The following is a 25488-nucleotide window of genomic DNA, read 5'->3' as shown; positions in this document are numbered from 1 at the left end:
AAATTGGAGCTCCCCAAGGAACCCATGAGGGACGGGATCAAGTAGATTTGGGAGGAAGAAAAGGAAAGCAATGAGACAAAGTGACAGAAGACTGGAGTGTGAGCCCACTTCACCAGGACCATCTACATGGGGGCTGTAGAAACCAGCGAAGGACTGAGGTTCACACCAGCCATGACTTTACAAAACAGCAAAACTGCTCCTAGAAGTGGAAGCCCATGAGGCAGAAATGTTCATGAGAAATGAAAACCCCTTCCTTGCTTCCCTAAATCAGTAGAAATAGAGCAGGGGTTTGGATAGTCGATGGCCCTGGAATCCATGTGTCTGTGTGCGTGTGGTGTGTTTGGTGTCTGTGTGTGTGTATGGAGGTGGGGGGCAGTCAATGTGATTTCATATAGAAAACTCACTTCCTCCAAACTTACCTAACTTCTTTAATATCTCCCAAATCTGTTTCCCTGTCTCCTCAATAACCTCTCACCAGAACTAGTCCAGGAGCACCTCTATAACTGTAAACACCCCAGCTCCCCACAAACCCATTTCCACCCTGCAGCCAGAGTTCAAGGTGATCATGTGATACAGACATGGCCTTGTCACCCTTTCGCTGGACTCTCCCTGCTTATACCTTGTAATGACTTTCCATTGTTCTTGAGGTAAAGAAACAGGATGTTTTTGATCCTGAGGGTCAGAAAACCCTACCAAAATAAGCTTGAAATACAAGGTAATTTATTAGCTTCCTAATGGGTAGCTGGAGTAGTGTAAGCTTCAGGCATTGCATGATCAAGACTCTAGTACAATATTCTGCTAGTCTCTTAGCTCTGCCTTCTCCCTAGGTGTCAGCTTTATCCACATCCAGCTTCCTTTCAATAAGCACCCTCAGAAAAAAACAAAAAACAACAAAAAAAAGAACATTTTGCCCAGCCGTGAAATAAAATTCCTTCTCTTCAGCCAAGTGAGCCAACTGAGGCCATGTGCCCATTCCCAACCAAAAAAATTTCTAGTGATATGCCTATCCTGCTCCTGGTGGGAAATGGGTCCTTTAGTACAAAAACACATTGAAATGATGCTGCTGCTGCTGCTAAGGCGCTTCAGTCGTGTCCGACTCTGTGCGATCCCACAGACGGCAGTCCACCAGGCTCCCCCATCCCTGGGATTCTCCAGGCAAGAACACTGGAGTGGGTTGCCATTTCCTCCTCCAATGTATGAAAGTGAAAAGTGAAAGTGAAGTTGCTCAGTCATGTCTGACTCTTAGTGACCCCATGGACTGCAGCCCACCAGGCTCCTCAGTCCATGGGATTTTCCAGGCAAGAGTACTGGAGTGGGGTGCCATTGCCTTCTCCGTGAAATGATGCTAAAAGACACAATTGATATTAAACCTAGGAAGTTTTACTTCAATGATGCTCACCTATAAAACTTTGAAAGAACAATCAACCTTAAAGTTCTCCACCATGCTTGGGGTAGTGAGCAGTAAGGGCAAAGGGCTGGAACCTGGAAGACGGAGGACAACAGGGGACCAGGGACTGCTGGCTTCATAAGAGATGGATTCTAAATGGATGGGATGGAAAAGATATGAAAATACTGCTGTAGCATCTTTTGCATCTTTTGCTAGTTGGGTGGGATCCCAACTAGCTTATTTTTTTCTTTCTGAAAATGAACTTAGTCAACAAAAGAATTGAGATTAGGGAGTCAAAACATCTATCTGTACATACACTGAAATTCATAGCAACATTATTCACAGTAGCCAAGAGGTGGAAACAAACCAAGCCCATTGATGGATGAATGGATACACAAATGTATATATACACACAATGGAATATTATTCAGCCTTTAAAAGAAATGCAATTCTAATACATGGATGCACTTTAAAGATACGCTAGGTGAAATAAGCCAAATACAAAAGAACAAATACCATGCGATTCCATTTATATAAGACTCCTAGAATAGCCAAATTCACAAAGACAGAAAGTAGAAAAGTGGTTGCAAGGGGCTGGGGGCAGGTGGGGATGCTTACAGAAGGGAAGATTATGTGTAGAGTTTCAGAATATGGGAAGATGGAAAGATGGTGATAGTTGTACAAAGTGAATATATTTAATGCTACTGAGGTGTAAGTTACAAATTGGTTAAAATGGTCAATTTTATGTTGTATATATTTAACCACACACACACACACACACACACACACACACACACGGACTTAGTTCACCTTTCCAGGCACTGGAAACACAACAAAGGGGTGGCCAGAGATTCTCAAAGAACAACCGTTGGCGGATTGTTCTATCTGGGTAAAACACACGTTTAGTGATACACTTTCATTTTGGTCCATGATGATGACTATGATGACAAAGATGACGATGGGACTGGGGCCTCCCGCGGAGAAAGCCCTGAGGCGGCCCGTGAGTGCGGGCTCCTCCCACCCGGGCGCAACCAATTCCCAGCACACACAGCCCCCGTGGACCAGTGCGGGCTCTTTGTGAGACGGGCGTGTTTCCACTTCTGTCTTCTGCAGGGAGGAGGCCGCAGGGTGGCGGGAGGGAGCAGAGGTGGTGAGGGCAATCTCCTGTCAGGCAGGAAAACAGCAGGAGGAAACTTAGCTACCCTACTCTTTGAACGGAAACTGTCTCTTTCAGACCTTTCCGAGTCCCCTCCCACCATATTACAGGGAGGGATGATGGGACAGCTGTCACCAGTTGGGTCTGACTCATTCATTTATCATCTCTCCCGAACCCCCTCCCTCCAAATCTACCCACCCTGAAAATGCCTTAGCACAGTTGACTATTTTAAGAACTGAATTCCCTGTCGGCATGGCAACTTCGGCTGTACCTCTTGTTACCGCTGCCTGGATGGAAGAAAAGCCACCTTTCACCAGGGTTCCAGCAGCCAACAGGAGAAGAGATGGTTCACAGATCAGACATGGCCAGAGGGTGGACATCCAGTTTCTGTCGCATACTCTTCTTGATGTGTTTGCTTGTTTTACAGCCCTTTAAGATTGTAAAAACTGTTTTAGCTGACTGGCCATACAAAAACAGGCCCTGGGCTAGAACTGGCCCAAGGACCATCGTCTATCCAACCTTTGTCTAGGACAAGAACAGCAGTTGTTCTCACTGGCTGGGTTTCTCTTTGTGGAAGTTCGAAAGAGTGTGAAGGATCAGGAAGCTGATGGGTAGGCATTGTGGAAGGACATTGTGATTAATTGATTTTTAAAAATTTCCTCCAACTGTCTATATTTTCTTATCATACTTTAAAGGTTTGTTTATATTCTTCTTATGCTTTAAGGCTAAAATCTTAGGCTATGCCATCTTCACCACACCCTTAACAAGGATTGAGGCTTATAACCTGAGTTCCTTTTGTAGAGAATGTTATTTATTTCATAACCTCTTGTCATTCTTCACAAAGACCAGATTTTCTTCAAACCTATTGAAAGAAGAATATTTTGAAGGTTTCTTTTTTGTTTCAGAATTTTTCAGGAAAATAGTTTTTAGAATTTTAATTTAAAATGAATGAGTACACAAATAATAATAATAATAATAAAAACTACCATGTACCTGAAGGGCATTTCTGTGTAAATTAAACAGCTTTTACTTTCTTAAAACATGGATTGAAAGAGGGAAATCACACCTTTGCAAACAATATCTGTATGGAATCCAGTTCTAGGTCATCGCTGAAAGTGAATGTTGCACGGAAGGGTGGGAGAAATATCTGTAGAAAAGAAAAGGGGATCATTCTTTGATGGTTACCATGGAAACCACTAGGTTAACACCGTTGAGTTTGCTAATGGGGCAGTAGGTTCCTGCTAATGGGCTCCAGGTCAGAACTGTAGGAGAGCCCTTAGGCTGGTCCCCAAGGATACCCTGCTGTCTCTGAATCTCCCTCCCAACCTCCAGCACTGTTCAGTTTGAGGATATTCTCATTCTGAATTTCTAGGGTTCGATGAAAAGAAAAGATGGTCTTCCCTGGTGGCTCAGATAGTTAAGAATCCACCTGCAATGCAGGAGACCCCGTTCAATCCCTGGATTGGGGAGATCCCCTGGAGAAGGGTATAGCAACCCACTCCAGTATTCTTGCCTAGAGAATCCCATGGACAGAGGAGCGTAGGGGGCTACAGTCCATGGAGTTGAAAAGAGTTGGACACAACTGAGTGACTAAACTTTGTTGCTTCCTTCCTTGATTTTAGAGCTTTATTTTGTATTGAGCAAACCAGGCTCAAAGTGCTCACTTGCGTACCCACTTTGAGGTGTTCCAGAATTTTACAGCAGACCACTCGAGTCCTGTTTTCAACAGCAGAGCCCCTGTGTTCCTAGAAAAAAGTCCTAGAAGGTGAAGGTCTTGGGGGTTTTGATGCTCACTGTAGAATGCAGAAAGTACAACCATGAGCTCCGGAGGAGCAAGGAATCCAGCCTAAGCCAATGAGATTCAGCGGATCCAGACTCATTTTCCCCCTCCTGAAAGAATTTGACCTCAAAGTAGAATATTCTTCAATTGTCAATATCCAGAGCTGCTTTAAACATCAGGTAATTTGCCTTAGGCATATCAATAAGTGGAACTTTTGCATCGGACTCTTTGGACTTGGATCCAATCTGCACCACACATTATTTCTACCTTGAGATATTCTGTCGTCCCCTAATAGCATTGTTGTTGGGGGATCCATAAGATGCCTAGCACCCATAAACGGCTCGGAATTAGTCACCGAGGAGGTGAACGTGCGCAGAGTGACAGACAAGAGGCTGCAGAGGACCCAGGCAGAACCTCGATGATGGGGCCCCCACGGGGCTATCCCCAAACTTGAGGTCTTACCCAAAGTGGGCTCCTGCAGCTCCAGAGGGAAAAGGCTGAGCAGACGAGGCACGGCCACCAGGGGGCGCCGCCGGTCCTGGGATCTCGGAATCGAATCTGGAGCTGGGAGACGCAAAGCCGCCGGAGGCGGGGTTGGCGCAGTACCTACCTGCTTTCACCCTAGGATGTTACTGGTGAACAGCAGTGGCAGGTATCTCCCGGGCAGCTGCTTATCCGTCTGTATCTCCCACAAAATCAGAATCCCGTGAAGGCGGTGACTGTGTTTTCATTCCCTTACTCCCTCAACTGCACGTGAGTTCCCTCGTCCCACCCTGGAAGGGGGCACGAGGCATGGGGTTGCTCAGGCTGTGAAGAGCTTTGAGGCCCCTGGATGAGATATCAGATCTTCACCGCAGTGGAACCCAACAGCTGGCGGAGCTTGTACACTTGAAAACTTAGGGGGAGACAATCTACGATTTGGGCAAGAAATAAAACTGGGTCTCAAACTTCTTAATCTCAGGACCCCTTTATGCTCTTAACATTACTGAGAAGCTCAGAGTGTTCTGTATACTATATTAGAAATTAAACTGAAATTTTAAAAGTATTTACTTTAAATTGCAATAATAAATCCACTACCTTAACATATATTTTTAAGAAACACCTGTATTTTCACACACAAAAAAGTGAGAAGTATGGCACCATTTTACATTCCTGCAATTTTAAAAAATGTTTAGCTTAATAAAAGACAGATGGTGTCTCTTATCTGCTTCTGGACTCACTAGCAGACTGAGTTTTCCCAAAGCACATAGCTTCATACATTCATGAGAAAATGAGAGTGAAAAGGGCAAATAACATCTTACTGTGAAAAGTTTTCATTTTGCAGACCTCCCATTTTGATATTAAGTATAAATTAACTACAGTGTAATTTTTGGATAAGAATTGGGAGGCTTTTTGTAAAAGAAACGTTGTCTTAGGTGCAGGCTGACGGCTAACGGCCAGGTTGCCTTAACATTGACCACTGGAAGGACGTGGCCTGTGGTACCAGAAAGCAGAGTCTTAGCCAGTGTAGACACTAGTGTGTCATGTGAGAGTGAGGAGTCTGTTGCAGCTGGTTAGTCACTGTCTGCTGTTCTCAGTTGCAGGGGGCAGAATGGTGGCCAGACCCCCTCTGTGAGGTCAAAAGCATATGAGAAAATTGATCGTTTTCCTGATTCAGATACTCTGCTAACTCTGAACCCATTTGGGGGTTCTTATCAATCCAAAAATATTTCAAATATTTTTGGTCCCACTCACCTCACACTTGTTAGAATCTCTACAGTCAAAAGATAAGAGATGGCTGTGGGCTTCTGTGCCTGCCTAGTTCATCCACCTCCACTTCTGCCTCCGCTGCCATCATGGTGCCTGTAAAAAAGCTTGTTGGGGGCGGGGAGTGGGGGGGTGCAAAAAAAAAAAAAAAAAAAAAAAAAGCACATCCTGCAGTTTACTCTGAACTGTACCCCTCCTGCAGAAGTGGAATCATAGATGCCGCCAATTTTGAGCAGTTTCTTCAGGAGAGAATCAAAGTGAATGGAAAAGCTGGGAATCTGGGCAGCAATCATATCAATCAAAAGACACAAAAGCAAGATCACTGTGACTTATGAGGTGACTTTTTTCCAAAAGGTATTTGAAATATCTTAAAAGTGAAAGTGTTGGTCTGTCAGTCGTGTCTGACTCTTTGCATCCGCCAGGCTCTTCTGTCCGTGGAATTCTTTACCAAAAAATATTTGAAGAATAATCTAAGTGATTGGTTACACACAGTTGCTAACAGCAAAGAAAGTTACGATTTGTGTTACTTCCAGATTACTCTAGATGAAGATGAGGAGGAAGATGAGAATTAAAACTCAGTTTCTAGAATATTTTGTGTAAGTATTTAAATCAAAAAGGAAACCCTTGTGCATTGTGGGTGGGAATGCAGATTGGTGTAGCCACTATGGAAGACAGTATGGACGCTCCTTAAAAAATTAAAAATAAAACTACCATATGATCCAACAATCCTGAATATATATCCAAAGAATATGAAAATAGGATCTTGAAGAAATGCCTGCATTCCCGTGTTCATTATGGCCTTGCTCACAACAGCCACGATATGGAAACAGCCCATGTATTTCTCAACAGACAAACGAATAACGCAGCACATATAGACAATGGAATACTATGCAGCCATTTGCAACAACGTGGATGGACCTTGAGGGCATTAGACAGAGAAAGACAAATACCAGATGCTATTACTTAAAGCCGTAGAATCTAAAAAAGCCAAATGTCTAGAAACAGAGGGTGAAATTGTAATTTCCAGGGGCTGGGGTTGGAAGGTGGCAGGGAGATGGGGTGATGTTGATCCAAGGTGACAAACTTCCAGTTATAAGATGAATAAGTTCTGGGGAATCTAATGTATAGCAATAGCCTTATGTATAGATTACAGTTAATAATACCATATTGTATACTTGAAAGTTGCTAAGAGAGTAGATCCTAAACCGTCTCACCACAAAAAAAGAAATGCTAATTATGAGATATGATGGAAATATTAACTAAAGCTCTGATGGTAATGGTTTTGTAATATGTAAGTATCGAATCAGCATGTGGAACACCTTAAACTTCCAGTGCTATATGTCATTTATATCTCGATAAAGCTGGGGGAGGGGGGCACATCACCACAGCAGCCCCAACATCTCCAGGCCCTGGGCCTGCCCCAGGGGGAATGCCCCAGTCTCATTGAAGAAGCTATGTGGGGAGACTTCCAGAATCAAGTAACAGATAAGGAAAGCTCCTTTCAGTTAATTCCCTCCAGGGACACCTAACCAGGGTGACAACCATAATCATCGGAGGAATGGCAAAGGAATAGTGATTCCTGGGCCCACCTCACGTAGTCCAGGGCGGAGGCTAGCTCTTAAAGCTCCAGTTGCACTCCTGAGCTGCCAGGTTTGGGAGCCGCTGCCTCCTCTATCGCCATCTACCTATCCTACAGAGCCCTCCGTCCTTAGGCACCTTGGGATCACTTGGGGCATTTATTCATTTATTTAGGAACCTCATGTCCTATAGTCCATGGGGTTGCAAAGAATCAGACATGACTGAGCAACTTCACTTTAGCTCTGCTGGGTCTTAGTTGCAGCATGTGGGATCCAGTTCCCTGACCAGGGATTGAACCTGGGCGCCCTGCATTGGGAGTGCGGCAGAGTCTTAGCCACTGGACCACAAGGGAGTTCCCCAGCTTAATCCCTAGAGAGTCCAGTAACTGGAGATTAGGTAGACCTGGGATGGGCCCCGGAACAAGATCTGAACAAGCAACTCAGTTCACACTGCTGTAAGTGGCCCCGGACCAGCCTTTGTCTCGAGGGCTTTTGCAGCCTGTGTGTTACTGTCTGAGTGTCAGAAAGAGATTTTAGGGCCCAACTCACAATCAGCACAACCTTTGCCTTACTTCCCTTATCCTTTGAACAATCAGATCCCTTCTTGGGAATGGAAATTTATAATCCAGATTTTATAAATCATTTGATTTGAAGGTGACAGTCTCCCCTCCCTCCCCCCAATCCCAGAAAGGTGCATTCCAAGAAGATCCTAGTCTTCTCAAACTCCACCCGGGCTCCAAGCACCACCGGCTCCCTTCACCACACTGGACGACCATCCTTCTACTCTGCGCCTATGTCTGTATGTATACACATCCATCTTTCCAAAGAGCCAGGCTAAAGGTGCAATAGGCAGGAAAAATGGGGGGACAGATTTATGAACTCAGCTTTCTTCATACCAGGGGCCCCACTCCCACCTTCTCCAGCTCTGTAGAGGATATTTTAGTCCCATCACCACACACAAAAAAAGAAATGCTAATTATAAGATATGATGGAAATATTAACTAATGCTCTGATGGTAATGGTTTTGTAATATGTAAGTATCAAATCAGCATGTTGAACACCTTAGTTTCATCCAAGGAAAAGAAAAACTGTCAAAAGCCCTCGAAGTGAAATTCAAAGATGCCACTTTGTTATTCTGATTATCTTGAGCTGAAGGCACTTAAAAAACAGCAAAGGCAGGGAGAAGCTTTCCTCCCCTTTATCTGCCTAAGACAGACCCTCCAGAAGGAACTTAACTGTCATAAATCCCTTCCCGGGGAGTTTCACCAACCAGGGAAAATGGTCACAGGAGAGGACACTGGAAGTCCACCCCACACTGAGACAAACATTGTCAGAAACTATCACATCTCCCATCTATTCTTCAAAGGCCCATCCACCTTTCTCCTAAATTGCCCCTTCCCTATTAAGAAGGTAGATAAACTCTCAAATCTCATCTCCTTTCTAGGTTTTCTTTTTTCCCGTGATATCCCTGTTGATGTCATGTTACAAGTCAAGAAATGTGTATACCGTTCCTCTTGTTGGGCTTCCCTGCAATTCATTGCAAGAATTCGTCTGGAGTGCAGGAGACCTGGGTTAGATCCCTGGCTTGGGATGATCCCCCCGGAAAAGGGAATGCCTACTCACTCCAGTATTCTGGCCTGGAGAATTCCATGGACAGAGCAGCCTGGCAGGCTATAGTCCTTGGGGTCACAAAAAGTCAGACAGGACTGAGCAACTTTCACTTCCTCTTGTTAATCTGCTTGTTGTAAATTGATCTCATAGACCCAGCTGTTGAACCTAGGAGAGTAGAGGGCAAAGTCGTTCCTCTCCTACATCCTCCTCCATGTCATCTTTCTTTCTTTTCTTTGAGACCGCATGGACTATAGCCTGCCAGGCTTCTCTGTCCATGGAATTCTCTAGGCAAGAATACTGGAGTGGGTAGTCATTCCCTGCTCCAGGGGATCTCCCTGACCCAGGGATCGAACCCAGGTCTTGTGCTTTGCGGGCAGATTCTTTACCATCTGAGCCGTCAGGGAAGCCCTTTTCTTTCATCAGACCATGCAGAGTTGTCGGCTAGGTGTTAGAGAAAGTGGGACATGGGTCAGGCCTCAGGAAGTGGAGAGGAGGGACCTGATGCTAAACCAGCAGCTTTGGGGAGAGCTCGGCCTGCTCCCCAGGTTCCTGGCCCATCTCCATGCACTGAGTGGGGGAGGGTGCAAGGAGTGACTGAGGATATTTCTGGGAAAAAGGATTCACCCGTGGCAACTTCTCAGCACCTACAAGAGGGGCAGTTTCAAGGACAACACGCTTCTGTGTCCTGGAGTGCCAGCATCTTTGTGAGCATAGGCTCTTCCGTTCTTCGTATCATGCCCTGCATGCTCTGTAGGAGGCAGTGCTGTTTCCATTTTACAGACGAAGAAACTGAAACTCAGAGAGATGAATCAGCTTGCTAAATGCCTCAGGAAGAGGCGCTGGAAGCAAACCGCAGCTCTGTCTGACTTCAGAGCCCTTTTTGTAACAGCTCTAGAGAGACAGGCTTCACTGAAGGAGCTGGTAAAAACGGACCGGGCCGTTTCCCCGGCACCTCAGTGGAGCCCTGAAAACACCAGGTGTCGTCAGCAGAGCTGGCAGCTGGGGGCCCCCCTGGTGTCAGTCATGTTGGGAGGGGCTTTGGGGCAGCTGCGGAAGACGGCGCCGGTGGCCTCAGCAGTCCTGGTGGGCAGCCAGCCGTCCCCTCATGGCACGATAACTGATATTTATTGGACACTTACCGTGTGCCAGACACCGTGTAAGTACTTAATGTGGATTAACTTATTTAATATTTACAACAACTCCCACTTTTACGGATTAGGAAACCGAGGTAAGGCAACTTTCTCGGGTCAGCCTCTGATAAATGTGGAGCCAAGATCTGAACCCAGGCACGTTGACGGCTGGCTTGTGTGCTTCAGCTGTGCTCTGTTGAATGTCCTGGGGGCGGAGAAGGGATTTAGTATCTTGACGTGTTTACTTACGGGTAGTGTGCCCAGGGAAGAAGAGGGCCAGTGTGTGCAAAAATGACGACAATACTTTGCACTCCCTCCACCAAGAGCTGAAGTCCGTTTCCCACTTCTCGAGTTAGGCCTGGCCTCCCAACTCACTTTGACCAAGAGAATGTGGCCACAGGAGACGGGCCGGTTCCCAGCCCAGGCCTCCAGAAGCCTCGTGGCTTCTGCTCTCCCCGTCTGTGGAATCTCGCCACTACAGCAAGAAGCCTGGGGTAGGCTCCCCTGCTGGGTGAGAGGTACTTGGCCCGTCACCCTGTCACCCTTTCACCACAGCGGACAGCCTGCTAACCAGCTGATGAGCGTATGAGGCTGTCCTACGCCATCCAGCGACCTGCCAGCTCACCACAGACACAGGCCCGGGCCCAACAGAGCCAGGCTGGACACTGCCCCCACTGACCCACAGAGGCAGGAGCTAATAAGTACACGTTTCTTGTTTTCAACCACTGGGTGGCTTGTGTGTAGCAACAGATACAGCAGAAAATACCCCAAAGAGAAGGAAGCTATGAAGTTGGAGGAATTCCCACCAGACAGTATGGGTAAGTGGAAACCCCTCAGGCAGGGAAAAGAGGTTCACAGGAAAGGGAGCGGGGCAGGGGAGCACCTGCCTGGCTCCTCAGAAACCCAGCACCCTCACCTCTTCTGGCTTCCATCGGGTGGGGGAGGGGCCAAACTCTCCGGAGAGAAACTCCAGAGAGACAGGAAGCTGAAGCAGTAGTCTGCTCCTGTGTGTGTATGTGTGCGGGGGTGAAGGGGGGTGGGTGTGTCTGCAGTCAGTGTGAGGTGGCCACCTCTTGGCAGACGTGCTGGTGTTGCTGTAGAGCAGAGAGAACCCAAGACAGTCTGTGAACCTGGGATTCTGGGCACCACCAATGCCAAGCTCCGGCTGTTCCCACAAAGTAGCTCTGATCCAGACAATAAACTGTGTGAGCCTAACCACAAGCAGCAGATGTAAGAATAAGGAAAAGCAGGAAAAGGGGAGAAACATTTAGTATATATTCATACAAGGAACAAGAAAACTTGGGGCAAATTGAAATAGAGGGAATGGCCACTGGGGTGGGGGGCTAAAATAACACTGCTGTTCAGACTACAAAAGGATGCCCTTGGGATTAAAGCAGGGGAAAAAGGATTTAATGATACTTAGTAAATATCACCAGCATGTAAAGTCTACATATTATGGTGTAATCACGCTTTTTGGTGATGATATTGGTGATTTCACTTGCCCACGTTTTCAAAATCACCCTTCTCGAACGCCTTGAGGATTTTAAAATGAATCAAAGCTTTCAGGTAAGGGATCGTGCTGTATCCATACAATTTCAAGCGGACTTTGAGAATGGGACAAGAGTTTTTCTTTTAAGTTGGACCCTTCCCGGGGCTCTGGGCCTGGGCCAGAGCCTGAAACCACAAAAAGCATTTCCCAGCACCCTTGCGACGCCCACCTTGAATTCCCTTCCTGCCAAGTTGCCCCAGTGTTTCCCAGACTTGGGGAAGCCGCTCTCCTCCGCCCGGCTCCGGAGCCTGGGGGTGGGGGCAGCCGATCCCCGCCCCCACGCCCCCCGCCAACCGCGCGGCCGCCAGAGGGCGCTGCTCTGCCGCCGGGAGCGCCGCGGCCGCCTGGGCGTGTGGCCTGGCGAGGGCAATTTTGTGTTGTTTAAATGCCAGCATTGATTGCTCACTCCTTTCCCGAACATGTTTCCAGTTTACCCGGTATCTCTTCTACGTGAAAAACTCAAGAACAACAACAACAACAAAAACGTATACTTTAGTTCCAGAATAAGTATAAGGGGTTTTACATGAAATGCAGTTTTGTTCCAGAAGCCTCTGGGACCAGGGCAGAGCAGCCAGCAGGCGCTCTCCGGACGCTGCTCACCGGTCAGGGCAGAGGCACGTGGACACAAACCCACCGAACCTCGGCCCTGTAAATACTCTCGCCAGCAACCCACCAGCCCGCAGCTTTCCGCTCCGGAGGACCGGTTCGTTTCCGGCCAAGTTCAGAAGCTGGTGGCCGAAGAGGGTGCCGCGCGGGACCGTGGAGGAGCCAGCCGGGGTCCGGAGCAGGCGGCGGGCCCCGGCTTCCCGCCCGGCGGCGCCCAGGGAGCGGAGGCTCGCAGGCGGGGATGGGGATGGCCGGGGGGCACGGGGGTGTGGATGACCATCGCGCACGGGGCAGCTGTACCCGCAAGGGTGAAGGCGGGGAAGCAGCGGTAGGAAGACGAGGAGGGGGCGCAGAGGGAGAGTCCTGTCTGATGGGGGTGGCGGGGATGGCCCCGCCGGTTTGGGTGGGAGCCTGACGGCCACAAATACAAGTCCTAGGCAAGAGACTTGAAGATACGTTTGGCTGAGGGAAGATGTCTAGGAGAGAAAGCTCCTAATCCTGGAGTGGGGGCCGGGGCGGCGGCGGCGGCGAGCGGGGAAGGTGTCTGATTGACAGCTAGATTCTGTTTTTCAGACCAGAAAAAAAAAAAAAAAAAATCCCCTGTCCCCTGGGGAGATTTCTCAGTCACTTTTCTCCTGCAGGAAACTGCTTCTTGTTGGAGCCTCCTGGGGCTGGCAGAGTTAAAATCCTTTAACCCAGGATGCCTTGGGCCTTTTGTTCCGCTCTGACAATGGAATTGGGTGGAGGGGGCTGGGAAGGCAAGGGGCTGGATCTAGGGTGTATCCGTGGGGTGGAGGGTCTGGTGAAGCTGTGTTCAATCACAGGGTGAAAAAAAGCAATTTGGTCGTATGTGTGTGCGTTTTCGGCGAAGGTGTAAGGAAGCCTAAGGCACGGGGCACCAGCTCGTTAACACATGTGGTTGAGTGCCTGCTGTGTAGCTCAGCAAACCTTTAATTACTCAGGGAGATCTTCCAAAACTAGAAACTCAATTTTGGTCCCTGAAAGGTTGGATAATGGGTTTTTCTTGCATCTCAATCCAAGGGGACAGATCTCCCACTCCCCTGGGCTCCCAGATTCTTCTAGATGTTTTGGCTTCTAAAACTGTCCTCCCATGGGACACACAATGCTTAGTTAAGGATACTCAGACACGTAAACCCTTCAAGCATATTAATCATTTGAAATCATTGCTTCAAACCTATCATGTCCTTGAGTCATAATCATCGGTAGCACCCACTAACTCAAAGGACTTGGAGGGAGGCATTCAAGGCCTCTCACCATGCTGACTTTTCTCCTCCCACCCCCCATCTGCTTCCTCCCCTGTAGCCAGCCTGCCCTCTCACTGCCCCCTTGGTATATCTTGGCTTCTCCAGCCTCCCTATCTTAGGCCCTGCAGTTGCCTTCCTGGCCATCTAGCTGGTTACTTCCTTCTCCATTCAGTTCTGGCTGCAGTCAGTCAATATACATTTACAGAGAGCCACCCGCCCCTACCCCCACCCCACCATGTGCAAGGCATGTTCTGGCCCTGGAAATATATCAGAGACCAAGACAGATGCCTGCCCTTAAAGATTTTTTGCCTTAATGGAAGAGAATAAAGCCAGACAGTTTCACATGTTGATAAGTAGCTAATCAATGGAATAGAGTAGGGATGGGGGTGGGGTTAGTTAGTGCTGCTTTATTTAGCCAGGAAAGGCCTCTTTAAGACCTTCTGAGCAGGAAGAACTCCAAGCAGAAGGGATAGTGATGCAAAAGCCCTGAGGCAGGAATGCACTCCATTAAGTTCAGGAGATACCTTTGAAGGCCATTGTCACTGGAGCAATGTGAACAAGGAGATTTCGAAGGCTCTTGAAATATAGGCAAAGACTAGACCATCATATCCTCATGGGTCAAAATAAGCAGTGTGGATTTTATTTTGGTTGCAGTGGGAAATCTTTGGAGGATTTTAAGCCAGGAGAAAAGATTCCACTTACTCTTTAGAAAGATGGCTCTGGCTGCTTGGCAGAGCAGGGACTAGAAGCAGAGGAGAACAATAAAGATGTGGTTGCAGATGTCCTGGCAAGGAGCAGGTAATGGCAGGTTAGTGGCTATGGAGATGGTGAGATCTCTGAAGCTATCACAAGGATGACTCTTTCATTTTTAGGATAACTGGATGGACAGATTGCCCATGTTGGGCGGAGGAGTGGGGGGGTCGGAGAATATCAGCAGTTCTGTTTTGGCCATGCCAGTACCTATCAGGTGTCAGGGGGATATGTGTGGACAGGTTTGAGTCTGGAATTCAGGGGCATCTCTCCTTTAGGTTTAAATTTGACATCTAGCATATGGATAGTATTCAAAACCGTGGGTCTGGATCATTCCATTTAGAGAAAATGTAAAGCTAGAAGTGAGAGGAATGAGACTGAAGCCACTCCAACATTTAGAGATCTGGTAGAGGAAGAGCAAGCAAGCGAGACTGAGACAAATGGCCTGTGAAGTTGGAAGAAAACCAGAAGATGGTGATTCTAAGGAAGCTGAGCAAAGCAAGTGTTTCAAGAAGAGGGATATATCAGTCAGCTGTTGCTAGGTAACAAACAATCACAAAAATCTCTATGGCATATAACAGTAAATATTTTTAATAATTTTATTTATTTATTCTGGCTGCGCTGGGTCTTCGGTGCTTCACGGGCTTTTCTCTAGTTGCAGTGTGCGGGGTTCTCTTGTGAAGCATGGGCTCCAGGGCACGCGGGTTTCAGTGGTACGGCTCCCAGGCTCTAGAGCATGGGCTCAGTAGTTGAGGCACATGGGCTTAGTTGCTCCACAGCATGTAGGATCTTCCCAGGCCACAGATCGAACCCATGTCTCCTGCACTGGCAGGTGGATTCTTTACCACTGAGCCACGTGCTATTTTATGCACACATCTGGAGTCAGCTGGAGGTCAGCCAGGTGAGGCTGACCTTGGCTGGGTCTAAGTCTGCTCTGGATACATGTCCCTCATCATCCTTGTACGGGCAGGGCAGCTATGGCAGGTTATCCCCTGGTGATGACGTTGGCACAGATAGGCAGATGGAAATGACTCCTAAGGCCTAGGCTTGGAACTGCACCATGTCACTTCCTCTCTCATTCTGTTAGCCAAAATGGGTCATATAGTGATGTTCAAAAGTCAAGGGGCAAGAACATATATTCTACCTCTAGTGCAAAAAGGGGCAGCGAAGTTACATAGGATAAGAACACAGGGAGGAGTGACAGGAATTAGGACCAATAATTCAATCTACCACAGAGTAGTCAAAGATGTTCAGTACCACTGGGAGACCAGATGAAATGGGGACGTGAACTGGCCACTAATTTAGCCAAGATGTCAGTCACTGGTGTCCTCATAAGAGCTATGACAAGGGAATGGCAAGAGAAAGGCCTGACTGGGATGGGTGGAGGTGAGAGGGAGGCGAGGAAGAGAAGTGTGAGTTGTGTAGACAACTCTGCCAGGAATATTTGCTCTGCAGAGGAGCAGGAAAATGGTGCAGCAGGAAATTGGGCTAAGACTAATATGTTTTTAAATTGAGGGATATTAAGTCCTGTTCGACTGCAATGGGAAGGTTAGACTAGAGAGGAAGAAATATTGGGTTGACCAAAAAGTTCCTTTGGGTTTTTCCATACCATCTTTTTGGTATGGAAACTTTTTGGCTGACCCTATAGCTGAAAGGAAGGGAAGATGTGTGCTGGTGAAAGGGGAAGGGGCCCAGGGCACAGATGGAGGGGTTGGCCACAGATGGGCGGAGGGAACCCAGAGCTGGGGACATTCTGGTGGCTTTGGTGGGAGGAAGTGCAGGCGGTTGGTCTGTTTGTACCTATTTTCTCTATGAAGGATAGTCAGAGGCCAGATTGAGAGCGAAAGAGGAAGGGGTGTTGACAGTATGCAGAAGAGGAGAAAGTGTGAAATTGTTGCATCAAGAAGAGGGAAAAGGAATTTTTCTAATGGTGGTAGGATTGTCAAATACCCATCAGAAATTTACAGCCATAAATGTGATGTGAGCCCGTTCAGAGTAGCTGGGTAGTTTCTTCAGCAGTGTGCAGCTTCTCTGTTGCAGGTATGAAGTAAGCAGTTTGCTTTAACCACAGCTGGGTTTTCACCAGGTGAATGCAATGGAGAGAGACTGCTGTAAGAAGTTCAGAGTGTTTGCAAGGAAGATTTCCCAGGCCAGATCATAGAACCTCAGCTGGCTGATAAAACCTGAGGGAAGATAAATAGTGAAAAAACAGTACAGCGATGGACTGGACGTCTCAGGTGGGAAAGATGGTGGAGTAGAAGGACTGGAGTGAAAGAGCTGGCAGGCTGGCAGGTAGTAGGATCTTTGAATCTGAGATTTAAGAGATGGTCCCCAGTGGCTCAGTAGTAAAGAATCCTCCTGCAATGCAGGAGACCTGGGTTCAATCCCTGGGTCAGGAAGATCCCCTGAAGAAGGGCAACCCACGGCAGTATTTATGCCTGGAGAATCCCATGGACAGAGGAGTCTGGTGGGCTACAGTCCATGGGGTCACAAATAGTCAGACACGACTGAACACACATGCACGTTGACATTCATGGTTCCAGGTCTAGGGTATGATCAGGAGACCAGGGTGGGGCAGGAGATGTATCATTAGGACTAAGGTAGTCAGGAGAGTTAGGGGCTGGGTTGTGGGGCAGGTCATCAGCTTTGGGGCATGCCAAAGCTGTGGGGCATGTTGAGATCACCAAGAATGGTGACAGTGGAGGAGAAAGAGCCCAGTGCTGAAATCGTCAAGGAATGGAGGAAGTGGGCAGAAAGATAATAAGGTGACACTAACTAGAAGCGGTGGATAGCAAGCTCTGTTGACATGTATTCCAAAGGATTTGGGTTTTTGAAGGAGGAATAAGAACGAGATTGGGAAGTATCAATGGTGAGTGAGGAGACATCTCCAGGCCTGGAAGCGTGGCCTATGGAGAAAGAAGCCTCTGTTGGACAGGGCTGTGGAGCAGCAGGGTCCTCAGAGGTGAGACAGTCTTCAGGAGGAAGAAAGAGAGGGTCCCAGGCTTGCAGGAGATTGCATGAGAAGGCAGAGAGGGCTGGGTGAGGGTTACAGGGGGAGGGGGCATTCATCAGTGTCTGCTGCGCTCCGCCCCGCCCCGGCCCCCCCCTCCCCGCGCCCCCCCGCCCGGGTGCGTGATGGATAAGGGCAGCCTCACCTGGCCCCTTGAGGAAAGCTTCCCAGGTTACCCTGGCCTGGAGGGGAGGCTTCCTTTTCAAGGAACCCCTATAACTCTGGTTTCTCACGTTTCGCAGTTGGGCCTGGTCCCCTGCTTCCTGGTGTCCTCAGCGTTCTTCTTCCGTGTGGATTTCTTATAGAGGCAAGTTTGGGCAGAACCCCGTCTAGGCCATTTTGCACGCGCGCTCCAGTCCAGCACAGCACCTGACACGCAATGGGCCTTCACAACTGTTTGCTGCTGGAGTTGGATGCAAATACGGTAATAGTTTCCCTTTAAGGCCAAGAAAGGGGCCCGTCCGGGGGTTGGAGGGAGGGGGGCGTCCTTCTGCCCGCGGCCCCCGCCCCCACCCACTCCCGGGCCAGCTGCTGCGGCCGCCCCTCCCCCCCTGCCCCGCAGCCGCTCGGTCTGAGTAACCCGACGCCTGGGCCCGCTCCCCCGCCCGACCCAGGGCTCGGCGGCCAATGGCCGTGGCCCGAGCCTCCGCCGGGAGCCGCGGGGGCCCTCCCGGCGCCACCCGGCCGGGCTGGGGCACCGGTTAAGAGGCGGCCTCCAGCTCCTGCTCCTGCTCTCCGTGCCCTGCGTGAGCCGCCGTCGGCCAGGCCCAGCCCAGACACGCCCGCGCCCTGCCCCGAGGCTGTGCCAGGGGACTGGGCGATGGGTGCAGACCGGGCACCGAGAGGGCCAAGGCGGGAACTATCCCCAGCCCGGGGAGCCAGGGCACTTGAGTTCTGGGGCGCTTGACAGGCTGAGAGACCTTGGACAGTCGCGGAATCGTCTGTGGTTGAGAGCAGACCCTGTACACCTCGAGTGGGGCTTGTGAGGGCCCAAGCCGGCAAAGGCTGCGCAAGTCCTCCCGAATTAGCCAGTGTGTGCGTGTGCTCAGTCGCTCTGTCAAGCCGACTCTGCGACCCCATGGACTGTAGCTCGCCAAGATCCTTGTCCATGGAATTTTCCAGGCAAGAATACTGGAGTGGGTTGCCATTTCCTTCTTCAGGGGATCTTCCCCACCCAGGGATCAAACCCACATCTCTTAAGTCTCCCGCATTGGAAGGCGTATTCTTTACCCCTGTGCTGCCTGGCATTAGCCAGAGGCCAGGCCAAACCCAAGTCACTAGGACCAGTCATCACTGGCCCTGTCTACAGCTTCTCCTCCCCACCATCCGGGTCCCACCGCCCACCATCCTGGGAATTCCCTAGGTTCAAGGGGAAGAGCCTGACAACTTTCCTGAACACCTCAGTCCGGGCAGCTCCTCACTCCCAAGGCAGAGGTGGGCTGATGGGGACCCCCCCACCAACCCCGGAGGAAGGGAGCAGGAAATACATGCTGGGCTGGAAGGGTGAGCACAGGCAGGGCACCCTTCCAACTACCTAGTTTATCTCCAGGGCACTTACTAGAGTGGAAAAAGTAGAAAGAAGAAACTGACCAACAATACCTTTTTCCTCCTCCAATGGTTACAACTACACTCTCCCCACAGTTTGCTGCCGTAGGCTACAAATACTTGAGTATTTATCTGTATGCACTACAGTTCCCCGTACCTTAAGAAAAGCAAAGGAGAGCTCAGGAAATACACTGTAGTCTGAAAGAAACAGAAGAGAAGAGATCTTTGTCAAGGATGCATAATTTTAACATTCACAGCCTTCCTACGCCCGAGCAGGGTCTGGGTCGCGTATGGTGATGAGGACACTTCTGGGTCCCTTGAATCTTCGCGTCTATGCCAGGTCCCAAACAGGCTCCCAAATAGGTTCTGGAACCTGCAACCTTGACTCACACCCTTTCCCCCCGCACTGGACTGGCAGCCTTCAGGCACCTTGCCTGGGGCTCAGGGTCACATACTACACGGCTGGGCTCTCTCTTCCCTGGCAGTTGGACTCCAGGGTCTGACACCCCATCAGGTCCTCTGCCCCAGGTGAATCCAAAGGCAGGATGTGGCATTTTAGGGATCCTGAGAGGGAGTCCAAAAGCAGGGAGGGGGAGAGTGCCCCCCAGCCCAGGCCTGGTGTTCTGCAGGCTTCCTGAAATTCATTTGCTTCTAGACCTCTTCAGCCTTGCCAAGTTCTGTGTGAAAGATCAGAACAGCTGGAAATTTCTAGCGGGAGAGTGCCAGGTGCTGAATAGGTCCCAGTCTGACTTAGAAAACAGTGAGGGGCCGGGGCTGTTTGGGGTTGGCACTCTTCCCTTTGCCAGACGGGCAGGAACTGCTTGCTCTTGGAAGGCATGCCACCCCCAAGCCTGGGCCAAAGCCGCTGTAAACCCCGGACACCAGGCTGGGGACAGAAACTAGGAGCCTCCTCCCTCCTAAGCCCCAGGATGACGACACAAAGGGCCTCCTCTGCTGGCCAAGCAGAAGGGGATGGGCTGACTGGGGAGGGCTGAACCGTCACCCAGTCAAAGCCAGGCAGCTGCAAATGAAACACAGGCCTAGGAAGGCTCCGACAGGCACTCAGTCTTTCCCAGAGCCAAAAAATCCTGGCTAGAGACTTGACTACAGAGCAAGGCAAGGCACTGGGAAATACTTGAAACCAGGCAAGACCCCTGGTAATGTTGGACTCCTGACAAACAACAGGCTGAGCCAAATGCTTTTTCCCCACCTGGCCCAGACACAAAAATTAAGCTGCCCAGAGGGGACCCAGGGGAGGTGGCAGAGGAGCCAGGGAGGGACCCAGCAGGAAAAGGGAAGCTGGCAGTAAGGTCGTTTTTACCCTGCTCAGAGAGCAGAGCTCTCACACAGCAAGTCTGCAGAGGGGAGAGTTCCTGCTTGGCTTGACAAAAGGCCAAGGTCACTCAGGCCCTCTGGAGCCTCTCGCAAGCCGCTCTGGGACCTACATGGTGGCTAGGCCACAGGGGTTACCTTCTGTTTGAAGAAGGGTGGGTGGTAGGGGTAGCTGCTGAGGGAGGCCGGCACCCCGCCCCCAACCCCAGGCTGTGACAAGCTTGACCTTCACTCTCAGGACTACCTCAGTCCTTCCATGGCAGGCTCTGCTTGCTTTATTTATTTGCCATGCCATGCAGCTTGCAGGATCTTAGTTCCCTGACTGGGGATTGAACCTGGGCCCTTGTCAGTGAAAGCACCAAGTTCTAACCACTATACCACAAGGGAATTCCCATCAGCCTGCTTTAATTTTTTTTTTTCCAATACTTTGTTTTTTGACATGGACCATTATTAAAATCTTTATTGAATTTGTTATAATGTTGCTTCTGTTTTACGTTTTGGTCTTTTGGCCAGGAGGCTTGTGGGATCTTAGCTCTTCAACCAGGGATCGAACTTGCACCCTCTGCATCAGAAGGTGGTGTCTTAACTTTTGGACAGCCAGGGAAGTCCCCAGGCTGCCTTATTTTAAATGTACCTGCACGGTAGCATATTATGGATAACATTTATAAACCTACTAAGGAATGTTCTTTTATTCATATTTCTCCTGATATGAAAGGAGGGTTACTTTTTAAAAGTTCCAAAATTAAACAGAAAAAGAGACATCATGTGTTGAGGATGGATTGGGAGTCTTAATTTTCTTTATCCTTTGCTGGATCTTGAAGAAAAAAAAAAAAAGAATAGAAAGACACGTACCATGGCACAAGGCTTCTTTAAAAAAAAAAGGTTTCTGAATTTAAAATTAGAGCATGCTCTATAAAAAGAAATTCAGACAAAAAGTATAAAGAGCAAAAAATCACCTATTAATCCCACTACCCACGGATAGCCGTGATATCATTATTGTGTATTTTTCCCACACTATTTTCTATGCATGCAGATCCATGTTTTTACATGAGATATAATTATTAACATCAGAGTGTCTTCTTCTTCCTACCCCTGCCCACTGACGAACATTCTAAACTTGCCTGTTTGGTTTCTCTTCACTTCACTCTTCCACAGAGAGGAAGAATGATCACTTGCTGAGAAAAGCTAAGCTGATCTACATAATAAAGGAATGCAGTGAGATGGGATGAGGTCCAGGGTAGGGAAAAGCCTTCTGAACTAGAGTTCAGTACGGAGTTCAGTTTGTAGCACATTAAAGGCTCAGGAGAAGCGACGGGGTGTAGAGAATTGGGCTTGGAAGACGGGGCTTCGGAGATGGGCTGATGTGGTTATTTTTCTGGAGCTCTTTTAATGTTCTTCTAGAGATGTAATTAAATAATGCAATTTATTTTGTATTAATTTGGGCCATTAAGTCCATACAGAGACTGAAATTATGGTCTCCCTGCTCATTTACAAGGGTTATGTTTTTAAAACATGGATTTGCAGTATATTTCCTTTTTATATCCTTTTTTAAAAATTAAATTTCAGGGCTTCCCTATTGGCTCAGTGGTGAAGAAACCGCCTGCTGATGCAGGAGACGTGGGTTCGATCCCTGATCTGGGAAGATCTCACATGCCGAGGAGCACCTAAGCCTGTGCATCCACAACTATTAAGCCTGTACTCTAGTGCCTGGGAGCTTCAACAAGAGAAGCCACTTCAATGAAAGTCTGCACACCATGATTAGAGAGTAGCCCCTGCTCGCCGCAACTAGAGAAAAGCCCGAGCAGCAACAAAGACTCAGCGCAGCCAAAACTGAATAAATAAATAACACTATTTTAAAAAATTAAATTTCATGGTCAAGTCAATAAATGAAGATTTTTTTTTTATCCTTTAAACAGCTGCATGACTATCCATTCATCTTCACCATAATTTATTTAATCCATCTCCCGTTGATGATCATTTTTGTTATTCTAGGTTCACTATTGTCAATAATTACCCAGAGGCTATCCGTATGCATATACATCTTTGCACTCTGGCTGAAATTTTCCTTAGGATGTATTCCCGTATGACTGCAGGATCAAAAGAAAAGGACATTCAAATTGTAGTGCACAGTGCCAAGTTGCTCTCTGTAAAGACTGAACAAATTAAAACCACCACCTACAGGGCTGGATTCGGCTCTTGAGTGTAGTACTGCTGCAAGGGAGGTCCCAGTGGGTCAAGCAGACAGAGAGGCTTTGGGAAGGAGCTGAGCCGTGGCACAGGGTTGGGGTGAGGGGTGCGGGGTGCGGGGGTCGGTAAGGAAGGGTCTTCTAGGGAAGATGGTAAGAGAGCCAGTGAAGGCTCTATAGAAATTACTTTTGCTACTCAGCATCCTTTATCTGGGGGAATCAGCTTCTCCTCCACAGTAGCCCATTCAGCCTATGGATGAGGTTTGGGTGGTGCCGACCTCCCACCTTCTCCAAGACCCCCATCCTGGGTTGGCCACAGGGGTGACCAGATGACTGGAGCCAGATTAGTCAGAGGTCTTCATACCCTGGTGAGAATGATGGTTCCAGCCAGGAAGAAATCATTCTTGCTCACTGAACACCACGTGACACCAGAGCCGGCAGTGGTCCTCTCCTCCCACCCTGTGAGGGCTGCCCAGATGAATGTGGAGCTGAGAGATGGAGACAAAACCTTGATAGCTTTGCAGAGCCCCAAAACCTAGCCATGTCTAAAGCCATCAGGGTCCATCCTGGGCATTCTATTTACAACAAAGAAGTCTTGACTCCCGCTAAAATTGTCATTAGATTTTATTTTTTAAATTCAGGTAAATTTCACATAACATAAAATTAATCATGAACTATGTTAAAGTGTGTGCTTCAATGGCATTGTGTACGTTCTCAAGGTTGGGCAACCATTGCCTCTATCCAGTTTTGAAGACACATTTACATCACCACAACAGGAAACCCCGTCCCCATCAAGCCATCACTTCCTATTCCCTCTTTCTCTCAAGAAGTTTCAGATAAGTGGAACCATACAACATGTGACCTCTTGCATCTGGTTTCTTTCATTAGCATGATGTTTTCAAGGTTTACCCATATTGTAGAATGTTTTAAGTACTTCATTTATTTTTAAGGCCGAATAGTATTCCACTGTAAGGAATATACCACATTTTGTCTATTCTGTTGGACATTTGAGTTGCTTCTACCTTCGAGCTATTATGAATAATGGTTCTGTGGACATTCATGTGCAAGTATTTGTTTGCATGCCTGTTTTCAAGTCTTTCGGAATATATACATAAGAGTGGAATTGTTGGGTCGTATGGTAATTCTAAGCCCAGACATTCTACATTCTTTTTCTAGTTTAAGCCAGTGTGAAGTGGGTTGCCTTCCTGGGCAGTCAAAGGAATCCTGACTTACTCAGGTCTTGAAAGACAAACCAGCCTGGCCAGAGTGGGGAGCAAGGAGAAGAGGGTTTGTCCTGGAGCAAGTGGGCAAGCAGTGGTGGAGACATGGAAACAGACCCCAGAGGAAGTACATTCTCGAGTGGGAGTGCCAGGCGAGAAAGTGCTACTAGCCTTCTGGACTAGTAGCAGGGAAACCCACAGATAAGAGGAATCTTAGACCAGTTGCTTTGGCAACCCAGCCTAGGAGAGGAAATGCCCTCCTTCCTCTTTTCCTTCCTCCCCCCTTCCTGTCAACGCCTGAGCAGGATGCACCAACAGGGAGTAGCTCGAGTGGGAAAACACATTTTCCTTCTTAAAGGAGAAAGATTTATTTCACCCTGTGCCTCCCGCAGCCCTGGCAGGGATCAATTTCTCCATTGTGCTGAGCTACCAGTCAGGCCTCAGGACCATGTTTGAGGGTGGCCAGCCACCTTCAAACCTGCCCACTCTTTCCTGAGACTCCATGCAGAGTGAAACCCCTGATTCAGCTTAGAAAAGAAATCATTGAGGTCTCTGCTCCTGTTCCCTCATTCCCACCCACCACTCTCGGCACCCCAGTTCCTTTGGGGGATCAAATCGGGATGATGGAGATCTGTGTTTCTGCTCATTCTCATTGAACATGGGTTGAGAGTCTCCTCTGAGTCAGTGTCTTCCCTACAGGTAGAAGGCCATTCGATTGACTTTCTTTGTGTTGAACACCCTCTGTGTGGGTCATGGTGGGTAAACTCCTGGGCAGCAGAGGAAGAGGAGCAGGTCATGCCTGGGGTCAGGGGAGGGGGCATTGGAGATATCAATACCCAGGCTCCTGATCCCGAGGCACATGACGCTCAGTAGGGGAGACCAGGGGCAATGTAAAGCAGAGCAGGCATAATTACAGCAATAGGGAAGTTTGGTAGATCTTCCCGACTCAGGGATGGAACCCAGGTCTCCTGCACTGGAAGCGGACTCTTTACTGTCTGAGCTACCAGGGAAGCCCCTTAGGTCCCTCCTAGTGAATATCTATTTACTCAGTTTACTATGTATTTAAAAAAAATTAATCAAAGTAATCCCTTCACATAGTTTAGGAGTTGAGACATCCTGCTAACAGCAGCACCAAGTTGCCAGCCAGGTAAGGAAGCCAGCTGTCCTGGAAGTGGATCCTCCAGCCCCAGTCAAGCCTTCAGACGACAGGATCCTCTGCTGACATTGTGACTAAAACCTTACTGTAAGAGACCTTGAACTGGAACTGCCAAGTTAAGGAGAATTTCTGACCCAAAGAAACTGTGAGGCAATAAATGGTTATTGTTTGAAGCAGTTAAGTTTGGAGGTAATTTATTACATGGCAACAGAGAACAAATACATGTTTGCTTTTTTTTTTTTCAACTCAGTTGCACTGGGTCTTCCTTGCTGTACACAGGCTTTCTCTAGTTGCAGAGAGTGGGGGCTACTCTTTGTTACAAAGCTCAGGCTCTAGATAGCACAAGGGTTTAGTTGCCCCATGGCATGTGGGATCTTCCTGGACCAGGAATCAAACCAATGTCCCCTGCATTGGCGGGCAGATTCTTAACCACTGGACCACAAGGGAAGTCTTGTGTTTGTTATTATATTATTTTCTTGGGT

The 25488-nt window shown here is 48.4% G+C and overlaps 1 long non-coding RNA gene and 1 pseudogene across 5 annotated transcripts; both read left to right on the top strand.

Moving 5' to 3' along the window:
* The first annotated feature begins 6158 nt into the window (after window positions 1-6158).
* Window positions 6159-6641, top strand: LOC129622471 (60S ribosomal protein L22-like; annotated as a pseudogene).
* Window positions 6642-10518: 3877 nt separating this feature from the next.
* LOC129623248 (uncharacterized) lies at window positions 10519-22327 on the top strand. Of its 5 annotated transcripts, XR_008700429.1 has the most exons (5): window positions 14226-14615; window positions 14901-15099; window positions 16644-16794; window positions 17810-17991; window positions 22011-22327. It is a non-coding gene; the product is annotated as an uncharacterized LOC129623248 (long non-coding RNA). The 5 variants fall into 5 exon arrangements; XR_008700430.1 differs by lacking the exons at window positions 14226-14615; window positions 14901-15099 and adding an exon at window positions 10519-11205; XR_008700428.1 differs by lacking the exon at window positions 14226-14615 and having other exon boundaries at window positions 14643-15099.
* The last annotated feature ends 3161 nt before the right edge of the window (window positions 22328-25488 follow it).

The sequence above is a fragment of the Bubalus kerabau genome, chromosome 11 (genome assembly GCF_029407905.1).
Source record: "Bubalus kerabau isolate K-KA32 ecotype Philippines breed swamp buffalo chromosome 11, PCC_UOA_SB_1v2, whole genome shotgun sequence".
Classification (NCBI taxonomy): domain Eukaryota; kingdom Metazoa; phylum Chordata; class Mammalia; order Artiodactyla; family Bovidae; genus Bubalus; species Bubalus kerabau.
The sequence above is the reverse complement of the archived record's forward strand: the minus strand, read 5'-3'. Positions and strand labels throughout refer to the sequence as shown.